This window comes from Arvicola amphibius, chromosome 10, assembly GCF_903992535.2.
Source record: "Arvicola amphibius chromosome 10, mArvAmp1.2, whole genome shotgun sequence".
Lineage (NCBI taxonomy): Eukaryota > Metazoa > Chordata > Mammalia > Rodentia > Cricetidae > Arvicola > Arvicola amphibius.
Window position 1 is genome coordinate 113801475 of NC_052056.1, and position 14726 is coordinate 113816200.

The window sequence follows — 14726 nt, forward strand, 5'->3', positions numbered from 1 at the left end:
GGTCGTCGGCCTGACAAGTCTGGAAGGTCTGGCCTGTTTTCTGGCCCCAGTCTTGCACTTGTACATTTCATTTGGTCTACAGTATCTAGAACAATCACTTCAACACACAAATCGGATACCATCTGTCGCATACTGAAAACCTTGAAGGTGTCTCATCAGATATAGAACAAAAGCATAAATTCCTGTCCTGCCTCCACTGCATGTCCCTCTGCCCTGGCTTCCTAGAACTACCATGTCCCTGGACATGAGCCAAAATAAGCTCCTTGAACACAACATAGATGTTTATATCCATAGTTGTCAAGCTCTATGCCTGGGATGAGTGCCTTCTGGAGTTTCTCAGGGCTGCCACGCCTTCCACTTAGGCCCCAGCTAAAAGGCTTCTTAAACTTGCCTAACTGTTCATTTCCAGATAACTGTGGCTCCCTTCATATATTACTCACATGACAGTGTTACTCCACAGAGTAACAGTAAATGTTCTACTAGAATCCAACATTTACCCTGGCCAGACCATCTTCTGAGTGCTTTCTGGGGATTGTCTCATTAGCATACATCTTGTACATTGAGCAGACAGCAAAAGTAGGGCCAAAAATAGTTTTTCCAAATTCACATAAACACATACAGTCTCATATCGCTGCTCCACTGGAAAGAAATGCCTTACCTCTTGTTCTTTACTCTATACATTTAACCCTACAACATAACCTACGTAAGTTTTAAAATGCCCCATTAGTACTTAAAAACCAAAAGGTAACATGGCCAACCCCATTATCCTGGGAATACTCTCTCCCTGAAAACCCCTGTGTGATAGTGGTACATCATTGGCACTCTAAGGAGAGCTGTCTTCATCTTCCATTTGGGTTTATCCTATTTAGGGGTCTCATCCAAACCTTCTTGCTGGGTGTGACCTTTAACCTGTGATCCTCGTGGCTTTTCCTCACTGGTTATTCTCACAGGACCGGCTTATGGCTGTGTATCTAAGCATAATTGTGAGGTACAATCATTGCTATGAAATACTAGTCAACCAACTTTCTGTCTCAACTGTTAGCCAGGACAGACTGTGGATGGTGTCGGACAGGGTCCACAAACAGAACACCACACTCCAAACCTTTGTCAACACAGAACTTAGAATTTAAATACTGTAATTAAAAGCATCTACATGTCATTAACCATGATGAATGACCTTAAAGGAAGTTTATATAGTTGGACAGAACATATGGGACAGACACACACACACACAACCATTATTGACTGAAAAGGATATGTCATTGTATAAGGTCATAATGGTACACAGACAAACTTTAACTGCCCTGGTATACAAAGGAATAGATTTCTAATAGAACAATATCATACATATTAGACCTCATATAATTTCAAGTTTCCCAATAAAAATGCTTTTTGTTGTGCAATATACACAGAAAATATTCTATGAATAAAGGGGTCTCCGCTATTTTTAGAATACAAAGTTCACAGTTGTAGAACTATGGAACAGAATAATATAGAACAGAAACAGAATCTTGTACCTATAAATCATTCAAATGTGAGTATTTTCTATGAAAGTAAGTAGACATGGGCTACAGGCTGAATTTGGTAAAAAAATACTATGTATGTATGTGTCCCATGTATGTGCCTGGTGGCTGCAGAGGTCAAAAGGTGTCAGATTCCCTGGAACTGGAGCTAGGGATGTTTGCGAACCATACGTGGACACTGGAACTTAAGCCTGGGTGCTCTACAAGAGCAACAAGGATTCCTGTGGTTTGACATCCAATGGAGTCAGGCTTTGGTTCGAGAGGTGGGGTTCACATTCAGCTGGCAGGAAAGGATGATGGAGCTCCATGGTGGAAGTGAGAGAAGGGAAAGAAAAGTCCCAGGAAGAAGAGGCGGGGCATTTGTGGGGAAGGGAGAGGACTGAGGTAGTATGTCAAAGTCATTTGCAGTTATCTCAGGTTTTATCATTAATATTTATCCTCTAGATAAACTTTAAAAATGATAAAAAAAACCCCAATACTCAACCACTGAGCTATCTCTCCAAGAAACAAAGCTCTTCTAAAATGTTGAGATAGGATCTTACCATGCAGCCTTGGCTGGCCTGGAACCTCCTATGTACACCAAGATGGCCCTGAATTTACAGAGGCTCTGCCTGCCTCTGCCTCTAGAATTCAGGGATTAAAAATGTATGCCAACGCTCACAGCCTACATTCAATTTAAAAAGAGAAGCATCCTATCATTGTGTATGTATAGTTAAGATATTTAGACCTTTATAAACCAATACAGTAGTCTATGTGTAAGGGGATGGTTACAAAGGCTGATTTGAATAAATTAAAAATTTTAGATTAAGTTTACAAGATTGCAGATGCTACAGTCCTTATGTATGACTAAAGGATCCATTCTAAGACCTTTATACGTTTCCAAATTTGAAAAAATATTTAGTATTTGCACAAGTTCTGCCTTCCCACCAAACTGCTTTATTTATTTACTTGAGTGGATTTATTAAGGAACAGCGACAAAGAGACAAAGAGAGTGGGAGGAGCTACGGGGAAGAATACCACAAACTGGACTTTAGTGAAAACTTTCCATATGCTAGAACAATTTAAAACTTTTTTAGCCTTTGCTGAAGTACTGTCTTTTATTAATGATGTTAAAAATAGGTTTTTTGATGTTCATAGGTGTTTTGCCTTCACGTCTATCCACCAATCTGCTGGACTGTGAAGGTCAAAAGAGGGTTTTTGGGGACCCTGGAAATGGAGTTAAGATGGTAGTGAGCTAGCAATTGAACTCTAGTCCTTTAGATTAGTCAGTGATCTTAAGCGCTGAATCACATCTAGCTCACGTGACATTTCTTGAATAAAAACTAACACAACAGAAGCCACAATTCATAGCAGGCCCCACAGAACACAAGGGGACTGCCTCACTTTGACCTTACACGAAGAAAGCATGTGCCAATTTCTACCCTAGTAAGTCACTGTTGCTTACCTACCATGTCTCTTGAAAGAAATTATGGCTATGAATGGAGACTGCTCCTGTTGGGTCCACGCCAGGACTGAAGCTCAGAATAGATCTCTGGTACAGTTAGTACCATCTCCTTAAGTACTGGCTCTGTTTTCTACCCAGCTTACTGGATTACATTTCTGCTCATTACTGACTTGTCTCCCTGGTTCTTAGACAAACTGAGTTGGGCAAAAGTGTCATACTCAGGGCTTATGGAATTAGGGGTGGCCAAGTTATCAGGCTTCATTTGGTTTATCCTCTCCTGAGGCTTATTCTCACTTCATTAGAGGGTGTGATGGTTTGAATGAAAATGGACAACATACACTATATAAAATGTTTGAATGCTTGGTCCCCAGCTGGTCGAACTGTTTGTTAAGGATGAGGGCATGTGGCCTTGTTGGAGATTTGTCACTGGGGGTGGGCTTTGAGGTTTCATAAGATCATGCTAAGCCAGGTGGTGGTGGCAGAGGCAGGCAGATCTCTACACGATCTAGACCAGTCTGGTCTACAGAGTGAGTTCCAGGACAGCCGGGGCTACACAGAGAAACCCTGTCTTGGAAAAACAAAAACGAACAAAAAAGCAGCTCCTGCCATTCTAGTTATTTCTTTCTCTGCCATCTACCTTAGGATCAGGATGTAAGCCACTGCTCCAGAACCATGTCTGCTTGCCTATTGCCGTGTTTCCCATGGTGATGGCCATGAGTCACTCTCTGAAACTGTAAGCAAGCCTCCAATTAAATGTCACTGTTTAATAAACTACCACGCTCATGGTGTTTTGTCAGGACAATAGGAAAGTAGCTAAGAGAGAGAGTGTAAATGCCCAACAGTAGCCTTCAACCACATGTGACATTCCTTTGTACTTTTACTTAACAAGTTTCAAGAACTAGTAACCCTTGGTCCTATTACCTTTTATTCTTCTTTTAAACTTAATTATTACTTGTGTGTGTGTGTGTGTGTGTGTGTGTGTGTGTGCGTGCGTGTTATGTATGTGCTGTACAGGGCACTGGGGAAGACAAAATTCAACTTTATGGAGCCAGTTCTCAGCTTGACATGGTACATGGAGTCCAACTCAGGCCAGCAGTCTCGGGGTTGTTCAATTTGAATGGCAAGTACCATTCTGAGCCATTTTATTGGGCCTACATTTTTTTTTAAAAAAATTCCACTGTTAATATATATATATATATATATATATATATATATATATATATATTTCAATGGTTGCATTCTTTAAATATGTCCCAACAAGTAAAACTGTTAAATTGAATTTTGCTTCAAAAAAGCAGAAATAAATTTATGACTAATCTTACAAAAAACACATTTAAGTATTAAAAACAAACCATATATTAGAACACCAAGTAACATACAGCACAATAAAAACTGATTAGCTTTGTTATTAATGGTTAAAACATATGGAAAATATTTAGAATGCACGACTACTTCTTGAATTAAATTAAGTTTCCCTTTAAGTCTTAGTTTAAATCACAGAACAAAAATTCAGGTTTAATACTACTAAGGAATACGTAGAGACTTTAAGATTTTGAATTCTTTAATAAAGTAGAACTCTAAACAAAACACATCCCATTGATAATATTTAATGAGTAAAATTTTAGGCTTGTGGAGATTTGCTGATCTCCTCTACTTCTTTCAAAACGTTTCCTTCTCTTTCCAGCAAGTTCTTTCCAATCCTTTTGGCAGATATGAAAGAGTTCTGTCACTTTCTACGGGACTTCCAACACTCCAGAGGCTGGACAACAACACTGCTACTTGGAGTTCCCTTGTAACCAGAGGCTTTTCCTACTACCCAGTCCCACACCACTCAGAGGCTGTATATTAATTAAAATGTTTGGCTGATGGCTCAGGCTTATTACTAGCTAACTTTTAAATTTAAATTAACTCATATCACTTGTCTATATTTTGCCACACGGCCATGGTGTTATGTCATTTTCTACATGTCTTGTTTCCTTGTTGGCTTTCTGGTGTCTCCTAGACTCTGCCCTTCTTTTGCTGTATCTCTGCTTAGATTTCCCACCTAGTTCTATCCTACCTTGTCATAGGCCAAAGCAGCTTTATTCATCAACCAATGAGAACAACACACATTCACAGCATAGGAAAGGTCACCCCACAGCATTCCCTGGTAACTTAGAGACCATCAACCAGAAGCATAGGCCCTGCTGTTTCTCTGACAAACCTAACAGAGCAAAGTCCAGGGGCAGATGAAGTATGCATTCAGTTTGTGATTTCAACTTGTGGCCCACACTGAGTGGTCCTAGAGACAAAAGCAATAGCAACAGTGCCAGTTCCCTGGAGTCAGTTATGGCTCTGGCCACAGAGAAGACAGCTCAGACAGTGGCCTGACTAATTGGTATTGTTTTTCTAAAACATTTTCTCAATGATTCTCTGACCCACTTGAATCTTTTTAAGCTTCAGGGAGGTAACTTCATTATTACCACACTGACACATTCATAATGTCATCACTTACTGAGAAGTTGCAGAGTAAAGAAACTCTCTATGCTCTCCTCAGGACATCGCAACAAGTATATTTAAAGGGCGAATGCAGAATGATGAACAGATAATGTAATGGGACATGCGTGTCCATAAATATTATCCTTTACTATGGCACAGATTTTATTGGACTGTGGTCAAATTTGTAAAACTGGGGAGCATTTTATTTATGGCTCTTTTATATAAACATTGCAATCATATCTGCTAGAAGAATATCTTTAGTGAGGATTGGGAGATGGCTTAGTGGTTACATTTCTTGCTATACAAGTTTGAGGACTTGAAGTTAGAGCCCTACCACTCATGTAAAAGGCCCAGTGTGGCAGTATGTGTCTGCAATGCCAGTGCTGGAGTTAGAAGAGACAACCTGTACCGGCTAGATTTATGTCAACTTGACACAAGCTAGAGTCATTTTGAAAGAGAGAACCTCAAATGAGAAAGACTGGTCTGTGGCAAAGCCTGTGGTGAGTTCTCCTGATTGATGACTGATGTGGGAGGATCCAGCTCATTGTGGGTAGTGCTACAATGGTGGCCCCAGGTGATATAAGAAAGCAGGCTGAGCAAGGAGCAAGGAACAAGCCAGTCAGCAGTGCTGCTCCACAACCTCTGCCTGCATCAGCCCCGCCTCCAGTGCCTGCACTGAGTTATTGTCCTGAGTTCTCTCCATGATGGACTACAAGATGTAAAATTAAATAAACCCTTTCATCACCAAGTTGTTTTTGGTCAGTGTTTTATCATGGCAATAGAAACCTAAGACACAGGGAGATCCTGGATACTTTCTGGTCATCCAGTCTATCAAATTTATGGGAAATCTGATGCTGTCTTCTGGCTTCCACGGACACAGTGAGCACACCCACATGTAGACACACATATACATATTTTTTTCTACATCCACAGCATAGAAGAGAACATCCTGCTTCTTTTGCAGGCCTGTTTCTCCATTAGAAAAAACATGGGGTCTTGCTGAGTTGTCCAGAGAGCCCAAGGAAGTAAGAGGTAACAACAAAACACTCGTTATCTCCTCATTACATTAAAATCTAAGATGACTGACTTGTGTCCCCAAATGTTTAACACTCACCAAGAAATAGCATGTTAATAGCAATGTTGATTTACTTAAATCCTGATTATAGATACCTATTTTGACAGCTAGGTTCTTTCCAAGTAAAAGCTGACAGATAATCTATTGCTCATGAGATAAAAGAAAATATTAGCCCAGCACTCGGGAGGCAGAGGCAGGCGGATGTCTGTGAGTTCGAGGCCAGCCTGGTCTACAAGAGCTAGTTCCAGGACAGGCTCCAAAGCTACAGAGAAACCCTGTCTCGAAAAACCAAAAAAAAAAAAAAAAAAAAAAGAAAAAAAAAGAAAATATTAGTTGTATTTTAAAATTATCTATAATAGTGTTGGTTCCCACTAGGGTGAATGATTGAGAATCTTTTTAAATAAGTTACTGGGAACTGTATCTACAGCTAAGCAAGTGCTACACTAGTGAGTTATATTCCCAGCCCCGAGAATAACTTTTTATACTGTAAATGTGAAATAACTTGGGTACCACTTTCACTGATGCTAACTGCCTCTTGCTTTTTTGGCTTTAATGGTCACAGAAAAAACAGGCTCCATGCTCCATCTTAGCCTGGGATGGGTCTTCAGCCTCAGAACCTGTTTAGGTGAATCCCCTGGACAATAGGGAATCTCATTCCTCACTCCTCAGCTGGTCTTTCTAAAACTGCTGTGTAGAATGCCCTCAGAGGCCTGATATATCTTGGAATTTTGAGTGCTCATAACTTCTTCCAAAAACTAACATATAAATGAAAAGGAATATAAAGCTCCTCAAAGCACTTAGATGTTCTAGTTTCTCAACCAAGTTCCTCTCCTTCTGAATAGTCAAAAATGTTGAACAGAAGAAAATATTTACCTATATTCTGTGGACAAAGTGCTTCATGATTTCAACCTAAAGTAAATATAACATATGAACTAGTCATAATGGAAAGAGACTCGGAACAGATTTACTATTTTTGCAAAGATTGAAAATATTTAGGCCTGATAACCTGAAGTTAATCCTTGGAATCTGCAGGGTAGAATGAGATAAGCAACTCTTACATGTGTTCTCCAACTACCACACAAGCATCCGGGCACAAATAAATAAAAGTAACAGTTTATAGTATATACTATAAATACTGAAGGATCAGGCTGGCAGTTCTGGGGTCACATTAGTCTATGCACAACCTGAGCCATGAACACAAACAGCACACAAATGAAATGTTGAATAATCTTGCTCATATTTTGAGTTCTGCCAGATCTAGCCCCTGCCTGGGTACCATGTGTTAGTTCTCAAACTCTGCCCTTTGTTAGAAAAACGGGAGATGAATCAGTAGGGTAAATCACAATATAGGATACATCATTATTATAACGAACAATTTTCGTGTTATGTAATAAAAATGTTGCAAGAAGTATTTCCTGGCCTCACCTCCATATCTCTAAAAATAGTCAAACCCAGAAGGCTTAACTCATGTGTTCCATTTGGGTGCTGGGAGGGGGCATGTGTGTACAGACTTCTCTTTCACATCTGTGACTCCTGCAAAATATCTGGCAGTACATTCAGTTCTGTGTCTTAAAACTCACAGGGCCAATTCTAAAATAATGTTATAAATGCTCATGGTTATCACCACCTAACTCATCTAAAATGGTAGGACCTTCAGCTTCCTCTGATTATCCCAGGGAAATGGCTAGATGTTTAATGCAGGCCTGCTTGAGACATAGTTTGTCAAGAAATTTAAATCTGAATTTCTGTATAAGTGATACCTGTGTGGCTTAAAGCCTTTAACAGACTCACTATATAACAATCAGGAGGTAAGACTCCCGAGGGCTGTAAAGAAAAGCTTCTTATTTCCACAATATGGATCTCCCTAAAACTCAAGAGCACAGAGGGTCCTCAGCCGTTCTTAAACGAAAGCTTTCAGAGGGTCCAGATCCGACCTCAGCTCTGTTAGCACATCCACGACAGGCAGAACATGCTCATATCACGGCAACCCCACTGCCTCTGGGACATCTGGGGTCAGTCACAAATGTGGGTGTACTTCAGCCTCTCTACCATTGGCTTCTCCCTCTGAACCCCTCATTCCTTTCTCCCTAACTCTTCTCTTGGTGTGCACAGGCTGCTGGCCACTTTCCTGTTTTAACAGTCTTTATCCTCCCAGTGATTCAGGACTTGCACTTTTCTGAATCAGGAAGCAGATTTGATTTATAGATCTTAAGAACTAGGAGCAAGAACATGAGACCAGCCACACAGGCATGCTCAGGAAGGTAGGACTGTAGGCTGTGATGCTGTTGAGTAAGAAGCTCATTTCTTCTTTTCAACAGTTAGCACATATTATGGGTGTGGCAGCCAAGACAGATCATGGTAACTAAGAGACAATCCAGTGGACAATCAATGTTTGCAGCAAAATGAAGTTACTGGAGCACATCACACATTTCTTATACAACAAAGCAGTGTGAAAATTATATCAATCTTACTGAGAAAACTGAAGTTGAAATCAACAAGTAACTCAGTGGTACATGCTTGTGTCAAGATCCAAGATGACATTAGAATTTAGCGTCTGATTACAAATCCTGTGTCTTCCCACTAACCTCAACAGTCTTCTCAGAGTTTACATTAGCTCCTATGTCCACTATACACGTTTACGCTCCTTATAGCTCTCTTTGCAGTGCCCTGTGTTCACTGTCTTCCTTCCAGCAGTGAGAGGTACACATGGAGGACACTGTCATGAAAGCAAAGGGACGAAGACGTGGGGAGGGAGAGCCCAGTGCTGGGGAAACAATGACAGATAACAACATTACGTATACAGAAGGAATCGAGCCATTTCGCCCATTTCTTTGTTTGCTGGCCAAAAAATGTAGGGGTAAAATAACTAAATAAAGTCTGATATAAAAGTGTTCATTCTTGTCTTGGTTCAAACCTTGATATGTGTGTGTGACCTGCTTTGGTAGTGATCTGCTGCCGAGGATTGATCCCAAGGCACTGTGCATGGTGCATGGTGCTGCCCCATCAAGCTATATACCTCAGCCTGAGTAATTTTGTGATTCACAATATCTGAGAGGCAAGATGTTCTGGGAAAGCCTAATAGAAGTATTTTACATAATGTGGCAGGGACTAGATGATCTGAAATTAACACATGAATAATTAGTATGGTGTTTTTACTAACATACTTACTATATGTTAATATATAATATACCACTGTAGTTTCACTTTTTCCCGCAGGTAGTTAAAAAGTCCATACTTATACCTTCGATTATTGTTTTTATGTACAATACGTACGGTTAGAGCTTACCTACAACGGAGGCTGAAAATTACCTCTCCTTATTGCCAGTACAAAGGAAAATACAGATATCAAGACATTTCCCTACTTATACAGACCAGAAGTTGGCAAATCACATTTTGTGGAACTAATTCTCCCTGATACCCCTTTGAAGTAAACTTTTACTGGCTCACAGCAGAGAGCATCTACTTACGTATTATTTCTATGGCTGCTTTAGATTTGATGGCAATAAAGAAAAGGGACAGCTTGCTAAGTTCAAATACTGTGTTTGCCTATGTTATATATGAAAAAAATAAAGTCAAGACCTACTATGGTCCAGCCAATTCATCTTTCTGCCTCATTAACTTCGAACTATTTCTGTAGGATGGTAATGGTGATAGCTGAGGCCCCACTTCTACCCTAACACATGCTTTACTAAGTTTTACTGTTCATGAATAGGAATAAAAACACGAGGAAAGTCAAAATTTCCCTCAAGGGACTGAAGTGTCTGTATCCCTTCACATTTCGGCTGCCATTCTCAAAGAAAGAATGCCAGTCTTTCTAGTCTCACAAATTACCCAATAAGCATTTTTCAAAGGCCTAAGTTCTCTTTGTGAATAATGAGACTGATTCACAAAATAGGTGAACCCTACAGATTCTTTGCCTCTTAAGAATACTGACTAAACTGCCCACCCCTCTTGTGCTTACAGTACCAGCGTTGACAATGAACTCGGGAACCTGTGAGTTGGGATGGGAGTGTGTCCTAGAGAGTTGTGTGAGGCCCTCCACACATGCAGCCTTCACTAAGGTGGGTGTTCAGGGGAAACTTTCCTTTCCAGAAGAGCTTGCCACCTGGACTCCCACGCTGAACCCCTTCAGGAAGGAGCTGCTTGGATCCATTCATGGCAGAGTGGCAGAGTGCTTTATATATATAAAGCTCTGAGCTACCAACGAGACGTTTCTTACCCATAAAAAAAGAATATTGTCTAAATTGGCTCATCCTTTAATCTCCAAACAAGTCACACAAAAAACTAATAAACTTTATTTAAATGTTTTCCACCCTTCATGGGAGAGCTGGTCCTAATATCTATGGAGAACACAAGGGCAAGTTGGCCTTGCCCCGTGTGTGTGTGTGTGTGTGTGTGTGTGTGTGTGTGTGTGTCTGTCTGTCTGTCTGTCTGTCTGTCTGTCTGTGTTTGTGTTTGTGTGTAGGGGTGGTTCCCGGTGGAGGTCTGGGCTTACCAACCCAGCTCCACCCAAGCCCACATTCAGCTTTGGGTTGTCCCACCCCAACATCTACCCCATCTCTGACTGCCGGAGTGCATGAAGGGACTGGTCCTGTGCAACAGCAGGGTATCTGGGAGGAGTCTGGTGAGGGCCCGGTACTGATGGTGTAGCAGAAGCCAGAGGCCTTGAACCAGGCTGATTCATTACAATGAGCATTTACAAGTAAAGCTGCTTGGGCAAAAGGATCCACTACATGACACGCCACAGCTCCCAAAGCCACTACAACGATGGGCCAGATGGAGGAGAGGAGGGAAGTGGTCTTTTTTTTTTTTTTTGAAATTTTATTTTTATTTTGTTTTAGGAGGGAGGCTACAGGGGTAGAGGGCCGACACAGAAGGACTGGGATGAGTGGGATCAGGGTGCATGATGTGAAATCCCCGAAGAATCAATATAAAAAAATATTTAAAAAAGGGTTTTCACTTCTCATTTTCACTTTGTTACATAGAAATAAAAATACACACATTTTTAATGAACTGTATTAATGTATTCAAAAATTATTCATAAAGCTAATTTTTGTCTTCAGGCAGTTTACCCAGGAAAGGTCACAGTAATATGCATGATTCTGTTTAACTTAGCTAGAAATAATTGGTAAATTATTCTCTATCCCCCAAAGGTGATTCCTAGTTGTGTTTGGAACAAAAATGACTTTCTCCACCTGACTAAAACCCTGAAAGGAGACAAGTCCTTGGCAGCCAGGACCTAGCTCTGCCTGAACACATCATCCGAGGGTGGGTGACTGGTTTAATAGGAAGTGATCTATATTGTGGAGTCTTTTGTTTGTTTTTGCAGTGTGCAGTAGAATAGCATCCAGGGAGTATTAACCAGGACATTCTCAATCACAGCACTTGCCTGCAAGTGACTTTATATAAACATCACAGTGGTATCATGAGTAATAAAACCGGTTTCCGTCAGCAGCCCTTTATCATGCGTAAGAGACCTGCCCACTAACAGGCAGTCCCGCCCCTGTTAACCAGCTACAGCTGGTTCACTGTTATAAAAAGAGCTAATGAAAACACAAACGCTAACTTCTCAGCTTCTCCCACGTCAAGGCTGCACTAAGACAGCCCCTTCCAAAGGCTCGCAGTGAATGAACTGGCTGGGCCTGGCTCCCTGAAGTTGTTTACTGAACAGTATGTGCAAGGGATTTGCCAAGCACTAGTGGTTGGGGGTGGGAGCTTGACATGCTCTAGTAATACACAAGTCATTTTTTTCCCCTGAAGATCTTGAGTTTAGCTCAGTAACAGGAGACAGAAAAATTTCAAAAGCAAAAGGAGAGTGACCTCAGGCATCTATTTTCCGTCTTCCCTTCCTTCCTCTCTCTCCTTTCTTCTCCTTTCTTTTGAGAAAGGGTCTCATCTGTCCCAGGCTGGCCTCAAGCTTGCTGCAAAGTGGAGGATGATCCAGAACAGCTGTTCTTTCTGTCCCTATCTCCTGACTGATGGAATTACAGACATGTACGCCAATGGTTCTTTTCGTGTGTGTGTGTGTGTGTGTGTGTGTGTGTGTGTGACATACAATATGCATGTGTGTACAGGTAAGTAGGTACGCTCCACTGCCATTCTTCAAGACTCCCCTTGGTTGTTTAGAGTCTCTTGCTGAGGCATGGGGCTCTGCTGCACAGGCTAGACGGGCTGACTAAGGAACCCTGAGGGTCTTCTGTCTTCATCTCCCCCAGGCCTGGTAATACATGGACAACTGACGCAGGAGTTTTCCATGGTTGCTGATGATTGAGCTTAGATTGATACCCATGCTAGCAGAGCAAGCACTTTACCAAATCACCTAGCTCCCAGATTCTTTGATTAAGAGAAAAAAAATCAATTTATGTTTATGGGTGTTTTGCCTGAATGTATGTCTGGGTATGTGTATGCCTGGTGCCCACACACGGAGGCCAGAAGAGGGCATCAGATCTCACAGAACTGGAGCTGCAGACCACTGTGAGAAGTCAGGTAGGTCTTAGAAACTGAACCTGGGTCCTCTGGAAGAGCAACCAGGGCCCTTAACCTCCAAGTCATCTCTGCAGCCCAGACATTTTTTTTAACACAGGGCGTAGATTTTATAGCACAGGTTGGCTTCAAAAATTTAACTCTCCTGCTTCAGACTCCAGTGCTGGGACTGCAGGCACATGCCACAACATGGGGAGAGTCGTTTCTTAACAGTACCATTAAGTCTGAGTTCAGATAATGCTTTAGTACATATTCTAAATTCTTTGTATGTTTTTTGTTGCTTTGAGATAGACACTAGCTATGTAGCCCAGACTGACCTTGACCTTTTGATGTTCTCAAGAGCTAAGATCGAAAGTATGCCACCATACTTTATTCTAAATACTTAAGGCAAATAATTTTTTTAATGATTTACATTCCAAAAGAAAGCATTCTGAGCAGCAGTCACTATCTTTACATGGTAAAAGAGTCTTGGCTTTTAGTACCGCATGGGTCTGTGGGAACTGTCTACCAGTTTTTCATGTTACTTGTGGACTGTTGTGTGCTATGAGGATGCCCTACCCTGCTATGGGCCACAATGCTTGTTGACAGAAAAACAGGTATTCATAACATTTTTCTATTTCATTTTGTGTTAGACATGACCACTGAGCAAGATCAAGATTAAAATAAAGAGAGTGTGAATTACTTCATTATCATGGAATTTAACCTTGCCTTTTGTAATGGTTTAGATTAAATGGCACTGGTCCCCAAGGGGCAGCTGGGTCCCATGAGGTGCTGGGGCAGGTAAGGGACAGAGACAGATAGGCATGCCATGCAGAGAGAGGGTTTGGGTATAGTTTCTTCAGTAGGTTATGGAAGGAAAGGGGGTGGAGAGGGGGAAGCCTCAGCCACCTCTTTCAAAGAGAGATGAGAGCCAGGGCTGAGAGTGCAGGCTGGAAGTGGAAGATCCCCTTGCTTTGGCAGAAGGGGGAAGTGGGCGGGAATTGTCTCTTAAAGGGACAGGACAAGCCAGTAGCAGGTCATAACACCTTTTAATATATTTGAAATATGAACTCAAAGTTTACAGAGGTGTGCTGGCATTTTTTTCACCTTTCTGGATAGGCGGTATTGTTCCATGAGCTGTACAGTGAGCTCTCAGCACTGACTCGCAGTGCAGAAGCTGACTAGAGATGACTCATCCATCTGCCCAGGACTCTGACCAGACTTCTGTTCTCTGGCCACCCTCCCACCAGGGGTCCTGTTTTTCATCCATTTTATAAGTACAGTGAGGGAGCAGAAGGGCCCCAGCACTCTAGAGACAAGTGGTCAGTGGTCAGCAGCAGCCTACCTCTGCCTCGTTCTGGCTCATTTTTTTAATATTTATTTATTTTTATTATGTATACAATATTCTGTCTGCGTGTATGCCTGAAGGCCAAAAGAGGGCACCAGACCTCATTACAGATGGTTGTGAGCCACCATGTGGTTGCTGGGAATTGAACTCAGGACCTTTGGAAGAGCAGGCAATGCTCTTAACCGCTGAGCCATCTCTCCAGCCCTTCTGGCTCATTTTATATACCAGTCCTCCGAAGGCCTTCTTTCACATAGCCAAGAGGCACAGCAACTAAGTGAATTTCCACTGGAAGGGGTAAATTTCTGACTTTAAGCAGAATTGTTTCACATCCTCTCCCCAGGCCTGTCTTCCCAATACCAATTTTTAAGTTACTCATTGCTGTTTGTAGACCAGTTT

General features: G+C 41.6%; 1 protein-coding gene across 8 annotated transcripts in view; it reads right to left on the reverse strand.

The window, feature by feature from the left end:
* The window catches only part of Spidr (scaffold protein involved in DNA repair), a 209266-nt gene that overhangs the window by 63020 nt on the left and 131520 nt on the right, over positions 1-14726 (reverse strand). The window lies entirely within an intron of this gene.